This window comes from Phaseolus vulgaris, chromosome 4, assembly GCF_000499845.2.
Source record: "Phaseolus vulgaris cultivar G19833 chromosome 4, P. vulgaris v2.0, whole genome shotgun sequence".
In the NCBI taxonomy this organism is placed as follows: domain Eukaryota; kingdom Viridiplantae; phylum Streptophyta; class Magnoliopsida; order Fabales; family Fabaceae; genus Phaseolus; species Phaseolus vulgaris.
The window spans coordinates 7,303,042-7,311,905 of NC_023756.2; positions in this window are offsets into that span (position 1 = coordinate 7,303,042).

Below are 8,864 nucleotides of genomic sequence, written 5' to 3' on the forward strand. Positions count from 1 at the left end.
ATAATCAGAATGAAATAATTATTTGTGGGTAATTTTTTTCTAAAGTATTGCTTTTTTTTTTTTAAATTAAAATTTAATTTAATTAAAACAATGTGAACTAACCAATAACCAATAAATCAAAAGTAGAGAAAATAATTGAATCTTAACAAATTATTACAAAGAATTAAAAAATGGATTTTTTATTGATTAAAACTTCATAATCTAAAGGAAAATTAAGAGAATCAATTGAGAAGGTTTAGGTTTCAGTGAGGAAGATGAAAAACAAAATAAATAAATAAATAAATTAGGTTAGAATGTGTTATGCCGCGATCAAAAAAAAATATTCTCCTATATTTTTTTATAATCCTTTTTCATTAACGGAATTGAATTCATAATCGACCTTAAGATATTGTTTAACAATTATCAAAATGATGTTTTACAATTATGAAATGTTTTTTTTTTTTTTATGAATTATCAAGTAGATATCTTCTTTCCCGATCAACTCTAGATTTCGTGCTCGCTTCTCTTCCAAATATCTTGTTTCTAAATTTTGTTTAGATTTGTGCATTCATTATAATTAAACACGACGTTATTGCGAGAAATATTTTAAGAAGATTTCCTAGAAAAATATTTTCAAATGAGATTTTCTATATTTTTGGTGCATTTAATAAGGTATTTTTTATTTCATAAATTCAAGTGAATATTCAAGATTTACTTTCAATTATGTTTATGAGATATTGCAAATTTAATTCTATAATTTTTTAACTCAAATTTTGTTTTTCGTTTTGATTCAAAGAAGCAACTTGTACTTTTGCGTAATTCAACTCACTCGCAGTGGTAAACGCTTCATTGAGACCATTTAATCAAATGCTTCTATCAAACCATCTACTTTGAGAAATATTATATCGTCTATTGCGACTAAAACATAAGATTAACATAAATAACAATTAAGTCCAAAATAAACTCAATTAGATGAATATAAATTAAAACAATGGAGTTATTCATTATTACAGTCCAAGAATCTTTGATTAAAGCTTTAAAGTGTAAATGAAATTATGCTCATCAAATACCCTCCACATATATCCTTTTGCACTCCTAGGAAAAACACTTTTTCGACTCACAAAAAATCAAAGGAACAAAGTACAAATAAATTGAAGTTAAAGGTTGATTCAAGAATTACAAAATTTTCATTAGACGCTCTCTAACTCTCAAGTGTTTAGGGTTTGTATTTATACTCAACACTCATGTTCACAGTAAAAGAATAATCGGCTGTTTTCTCTTACTCAGACTGGTGTCTAGAACCTCTTTGTTGTATGAGGTATTTGAAAGTCTGATTATTTGCGTTTTTAACTAACGTTTTTTCCCAGTCTTGGTAGTTGTGGTGATGTTTGTGCAGGTTTCATCGGTAACTCCTTTCTGACAAGGTTGGACTGAGGCTTGGAAGGTATTGCGTGGATGTGTAGGTGTCTTGGTCATTCCTTCTTGGCAGGGTCCGATTGATGACTTTGTTCTGTGCTGCAATAAAGGAAGTGTTTTTGTTGTATGCTTATTGGTTTGGTGCTAGAATTTTTACGGTGTTTGAAATGTGGCAAAAGGTTATGTGGCGTTTTTTGGTTACTACTGTGGCCAGTTCGGGAGGATGCTATGTGTATTTTGTAGGGTATTTTTGGCTTACGTATCCTTCTTATAAGGATCGGTTTGTCGTTGTTAGCACTTGGGTTTTTGGTATTCTTAGTCGTTACAAAGTTATGACTTACTTGTTGGATGGTGTGTCTTGTATTGGTTTGTTGAGTTTGACTCTTGGGTAAAGTCCTCCAGCATGATGACAAAGACCTTGTTTAGTTGTTGGATGTATGTCCTTGTTTGAGGGTGTGACCTCTCTGGTGGGGTGATATAACTGTATTTGTTGGGTTTCTTTACCTTTGTCTGAGATTTTAGCTTGATCTGTAGTACAATGTTTGTTAGATCCCTAGTTGGTAGGGTTCTAGGAAACCTGTTTTTGGGGTTTTGTATAAGGGTTGAGACACCCTTGAAGTGTCTCATTTTATTTTATTTATTCTTTGCTGATAAAAAAAAAACAACTCAATACTCATGTATTCAAATACTACCATATGCTTAACAAGACTCTAATATTTACAACAACTGAAAAAATATGCAATCAGAGATCAAGAAGACTTCATAAAGGATGTAATTGGGCCAAGGTAAAGGTAGGTAAAATGGAGAAAAGAGGCTAACAACCATAGAAAAACAAAGGAGAAATGAAGGATAGGTCTAAAAACAAGTGTAAGTATCACGACAATTCAACTCCTCTCATTATTTTAAGATATCATTTTGTTTTTGTTTTTATTTAGTAGAAGATCTAACCACTGTATTAAACAATCCACTCTTATGTTCTTTATTTATTTTTTCTTTTTTATATTTTTTTTCATTACTATAACTTATGGACAGTGAGGTACACCCGCACAATTATGTAAGAACCTATTCCTAGAATAATTTCAAAAGCTCCTTTATCTTTTAAGGTAGGGACACACATGCTTTTTCTATTTTGGGCTTATAATAAGGATTAAAAATAAGAAAAAGGCTATAGGCTCAAGGGGGCTAACAAGTAGATTATCGTGAAAGTAATCTAATATGGAAAGTGGGTTAATTTAAGCAAAGAATGCTTCAATTATATCAATTCATGCATGTAAAATACAATTGCAAAATAGAGAATCAAACAAAGTTTTAGAGTTTTTTGGTGCATTTAACCAAGGATTTTTAAGTTTAGAAATTTGAGAGAATATCCCTACAAAAGATTTTTTCCAATTTTTTTTTCTAATATATTATAGATTTAATTATCTATTTCTTTAACTCATATTTTGTTTTCAATTTTGATTCAAAAAAGCAACTTGAACTTTCGTATGATTCGACCCATTCGTAATAGCAAACACTTCATTTAGATAGTCTAGTCAGATGCTTTTATCAAACCGTCTACGCAGACCGGCTACTCTGAAAAATATTAGATCATTTACTACGTCTAAAACATAAGATTAACATAAATAATAATTAAGGCTAAAATAAATTCAATTAGATGAATCTCAAATAAAATAGTGGATTTATTCATGATTACAGTCCAAGAGTTTATTATTAAAGCTTTAAAGTGTGAATGAAATTATGCTCTTCACCCACTCACCTTTAAAAAAACATTCCTTCCTTTCAAGCTCACTAAGAGATGTAAGGTAATGCTTCAAGCCATGTACAAACCTAACATCATCAAGCAATCTCTCAATTCCATTGTGTAGACAAAACTTTGTGGTTTCAACTCAAAGTAATTTTACAAGACTTGTTATCACCAAGGAGAACTGAAACTCTTTCAAGTTCTTTAAACTCTTAGAACGATAGATGGTTAGGTGTCACATGGAACGAACATACATAGTTCGTTATCCAATCACAATCTCCAATACTGCTCGACAACATCAAGACTTGTAATGGTTTGTAACTATCTTTAACTAGAACTACTTCACCAAACATATATGGTCTATCAAAGCTAGATTGTTTTCCAAATCCAGACAATCTACCAAGGTTTTTAGCCTTCTCTCTCTAGACAGAACGGTTTGGTGTGACCTTCCTTCTTGAAACGAAGACATCTAATAAATTGTATGCCTTACCATTATGTCTCCTTCTACTTCCTCGGTTATAACTAGAAGACACTCTTCTCCTTATTATAAGGTCGTCTCCAACAATAGACACCTTAATATCAATTTTTTCGTTCAACTCCTTTGAGCTCAAAGTTGCCTAAACCTCCTCAAGAGAAAGTGTTTCTCTTTCGTACAACAAGGTTTGGTTGAAATGATCACAGTTTTAGGCAATGAACACAACAACAACGTTCAATCCTCGTCATCAATTTGAATGTTAATATTTTCCAAAATAAGCTTATTAAATTCATCGAGTTGTTTGCTAATTTCTTTTTCACCATTCATCTTGTATGAGTACAATACTTTCTTAAGGTATAAACAACTAACCATAGACTTCACCATGTACATGTTCTCAAACTTTGTCCATAGTTGTCTAAACTTGCCTCAACACCTTGTGACCAAGACTAAGAACAATTGCATTGTGAACCTTATCCTACAATTATTTCTTGTCCTTCTCTACCATTGCAACATCAAGCCTGGATTCAACTACTAGAGTTCCAAGGAGGCTTTTTAAACAAAAAGACTTCAACCACCACAATCCAAAATCATTCAAACTAGTGAATTTTTCAACCTCATACTTTGCGAAAGTTGTGATGATTGAATCTAAGTTCACTGCACCAATTTGTTATGGAATAACACTAGCAAATTCACCACATAAGCGTCTACTACACAAACAATAATACAATGATAGAGAGAATCCAAAAACTTAAAGGTAGAAGGTAAACTAAGAGAAAACAAAAAAGAATACCATATAGAATTAATGTGGTTCAATTGAAGTGGAACATACTTCAATCTACACTATTATAATTCACTTTGTATAGAAATTACAATTTAAAGTTTTTCTCCTAGTGAACTATGACACAACTCTCACAGTTTTTTGTTATTACAGTTGAACGAAAACTTAGTTAATAATAACTTTCAATATAAGTTCCTATTTATACAACATAACTTTCGTCACCTAAACTAATGAAGAAAACACGTGAAGTGTACTTCTCATTACTAAGTTGAAACATCACTTACGTTAATTCTCTAAACTAGACTATCTCAATAGAAACTAGGAGATTAGATGTTATACTAAAACTATCAACCACATATACTAGAATTTCTATATCTTTTACTGGATAATATGATCAAATTAAATAATTTAAAAATTTGATTAAAATTTACCGAATTAATCTTCAACAAAAATGGACTATCAAATAACAGAAAATTCTGGTCTGTATTAGATTATCTACATAACAAATAACAAAGGTACATGTTACCACTAGATCATCCCTAAAATAAACTATGATTTGTGAGCCACTATGAGCATGATTCGTATTTTAAAGAGATAACCCAGTTGTTAATTTATTGGCGGCGTAGAGATATATAACAATTGTCTTGTTAATAAGTATTTCCCTTATATCATAATTGAATTATATTCCAATATGATTGAACACTTGAAAAATTCCAGAACTGTTCCTATTAGGCTGTAACAGTGGTGGGGTTAAAAAAACCTTAGGTGCAAACAAGTCTTACATAGCAGCCAGGTAGGACTTAATTGTCTGGATTTCTTGCCCTAGATCTGAGCCAAGCACCAACCCTGAATTCCTGCCACAATCCATGACAATACCAAAACCAACACATGATCCAAACCAAACCACCTTGGACGCCAAGAATAGACAAAAGTTGAGTTGTCTATTTCTGGTTATTGTTTGGGGTGGCATGTCTACGGTTTTGGATTGTGTTTGGTTATGATAATTTATGTAAAATATATCCAAACAAAATAGCCTTTGAAGAAGTCAAGAGCCAATGTAATTTTGCACCCTTGATCTGAACAATTTCTCCATCTCAGCAACACTTTGCACCTTACACTTGTCTTCCCTGAGTTATTTTATGTGGTCCACCACTATCTTACAGATAGCATAATCAATGCATGTATGAATATTATAAGGTGGATAAATCAAAATGGAAATGGAGATCGGTTGATCATGAATGGAACGAAAGAACCAATCATAAACCATTGTTTATATTGCAAGCATGATGCTAATTAATTGTTTGATGTTCTATATCTGATTGAGCCTGTACTTAATTTAGTTTATTTTAAAGTATAATTAGTTGGTTCATTTTATATTTTTATAATTTGTTTAAAATTTAATTATTGTCAAAGAAAATTAAGTGATTATTATAATATTGTTTTCATTTATCTTTTAAAAATTAGACATCAAATGTTGGAAGTATTCCCAAACCAAAACATTGTAGGATAAAAGAGAGAGAAAGACAAATTAAGATGTGTCTTGTAAAATGTGGAATAATTGTTATTTTGTAGATTTAAAGTTATTATTTTCATGAACTTGTATTTTGATATACTTTGAAATTTGTACAATTTAATATAATAATGATGATTACAAACGTCGTGTATTATAACGTATAAAATGGCATGTAAAAAAACTGTTATTTGTAGTGAGATGATTTTGACCAGTTAAAAAGTTATGACATTTATAACTAATATAAATTATACGCTTAAAACGGTTACTTTATAGGTGTCATATGATGGGTGCTACGACAGTTGACAATAGATCGTCAAATCATACTTTGTGGTGGACAAATCTATTGCAAACGCATAAATAACGACATCTATAAATAACACTATGTAAAAAATAATCATCACACGTATACGTATTTATACATACTTTCTTAGATTTAATTATCATTTAGAAAATACTTGTGTTAATGTGAAGATATTTGAGTCTTGGTTAACGTCAAAATCTTCTATGGTGAAGTTAGTAGTTCATTAAATAATAAACAACAAACTTTACATCAGCATTGGATTTTAAAACTTCGTTTTAGTATAAGTTATATATGGTAATTTATTTTCTGAGGGAGTAGGTAAAGTTATAACTTTTATAATATTGATGTACATTCAAAATATAGGTCTTTAGAATACTTAAAAACAAGTTTTTGTTAACAAATCATTGTGAAAATTGTTAACTTTCAATTATTTTTTAAAATAAATACTTTGACTATATATAATTTTGATGTTCTTGTAATAGAATTAAAGTGAAAATTGTCAAAATATACGTTTTCTAAAAACGTAAGTAGGCATATGTCAATAAATATTAATATATAATGTTAATAAATAAATAAAATCATTAGATAACTTTTTCAAAACCTAAACCTCCCAAAAAAAAAAATATTGCACTCAAATGGAAACAATCTATTTATTAAACACATCAAATAATTTTCTAGAAATGAACATTTATCTCTACTCGGATGTTATAGCTCATTTACAACAAGTCCATAACCCAATAAAGAAATTTTTTCCTTTTCATAATTCATCTTATGACTCTCCATATCTTAGTAAGAGCATTCGACCCCATTGTAAGGCTTAAATAAAACATTTCTCAATATCCACAAGTTTATATAGTTCTCTCTAGAAGTCAAAGTACTATTTCTTAAATATTCATTGGCAAGATGGACCTTCAAACATGAAAAACCTAATCCAAAGAACGATGAAAATGCAAAACAGAATAGTAGTAATAGAAGAGTGAGGAGAAACGATAGTAGGACAATATCCAACAATACATAGAGCTATACAACCTACATGATCAGTTGTATATATTGGTGATAACAACCACCTCATGTCGAGGATGACTAACAAAGTCATGGCCCACAACCCAGCAAACACATCGTTGAATTGTGTATAAATTCATCCCACATCCAAGATATTGCCAACCCCAACAAACAACCCACACATATGTGACATAAGAGGTAAAATATTTTGATGACTAGGAAGTTTTTGTTTCCAAGATGATTAAACCTCAAAGTTCTTTACAAAAATACTTTGTACAACATCAAACGTTCTCTTCTTCTTTACATAAACTTCCCAATAGCTGGATTAAGTTATCTTTTCTTACGCAATGTTCCTTAGCTTGATTTTGCCTACTTGTGCGTAGCCATACGAGCAAAATATCCTTTCTAGAGTTGACAATACTCAGTGCTTGGGAATTACGGAGAAGAAGTAGTTTTAGCTAAAACTCCATGAGATCTTTTGATGTTTACTTTAGCTTATGCTTTTAATGGATCTTTTTGGCAGACAAAGATTCCATGTAACATAGAATAAGTACATAGTATTTTTTGAAGTATGAGGTTAGCTTAGTCTATGTATCGTCTAATATTTTATGAACATTTCTTATAATCTTCTACAGATCTTATTAGATGTTATAAAGGATAACATATTATTATATTATTTTTCAGAAAAAACACTTGTCTTACATGATCCGTTGTTTTTATAAATTTGATATCTTATATACGAAATATGACCATATTTTATACTTAGTTATTTTTAACACTTAATCAAAATTCTAGGGTGTTGGACATTTTCCTTAACAAAATCCTTCAGTAAACTAGAAGGAGTATGAGGATAGGGACAAGGACATGGAAAGTGAGTACATACTCATTCCTATCTACATATCTAATTTAAAAAATCAAGTATCATACTACTTGGTCAATGCAAAGGATTCCTTATTAAAATCCGGACGAGTTTGAAAAATACCCTTATGGACGAGTTTATTTGACATCTTTACTCTTCCTCTATTACATCTTTGATTAAGTTAAAAAGGCTCATGTCAAGATCCTGGTAAAAGAAGGAGGCTTGACGCATCGCCTTCTTAAAATCTTTGGCATAACCTTAGTTGTTAGTTGTAACATTAGCTGATTCAACCTTTAAGTCGACTTGCGCTTTGTTCGCACCTTCCAATGCTTCTTAAAGCTTTGTAGTGCTTTCCACATTCAAGGCTTTAGTTGACTTTGTTTTTAATTCACCACATCTAATATTTCTTCAAAGAACTTAGCTCAACCGCAAAGTTCACTTTCTATTTGTTCTTTATTGCGTTTTCCTCAACAAGTCATTCAAGCTTCTTCACCTTGGTAGAGAAAGCTAGTTTATCTTCTAACAAGGATTTATCCTTGGAAAATTTTCTTGGAAACAAATTTATTCAAAATGATGAATCATGGTTATGCTTCTTTCCATCACCATTTTGGTTGAGTCCAAACTCCCCTCAAGCCTCATGAAGTTCAACATCTCAACATACATTCACATGGAAAGACTTTGCTTATACCTTTAGCTCTATTTGTTGTCATGTTAATGTGCCATAAATATTTTATTAAGGGATAGAAGATTCACTCATGATCAAACAAAATTCTATATATCTTACCTAAAGTTACCCACGA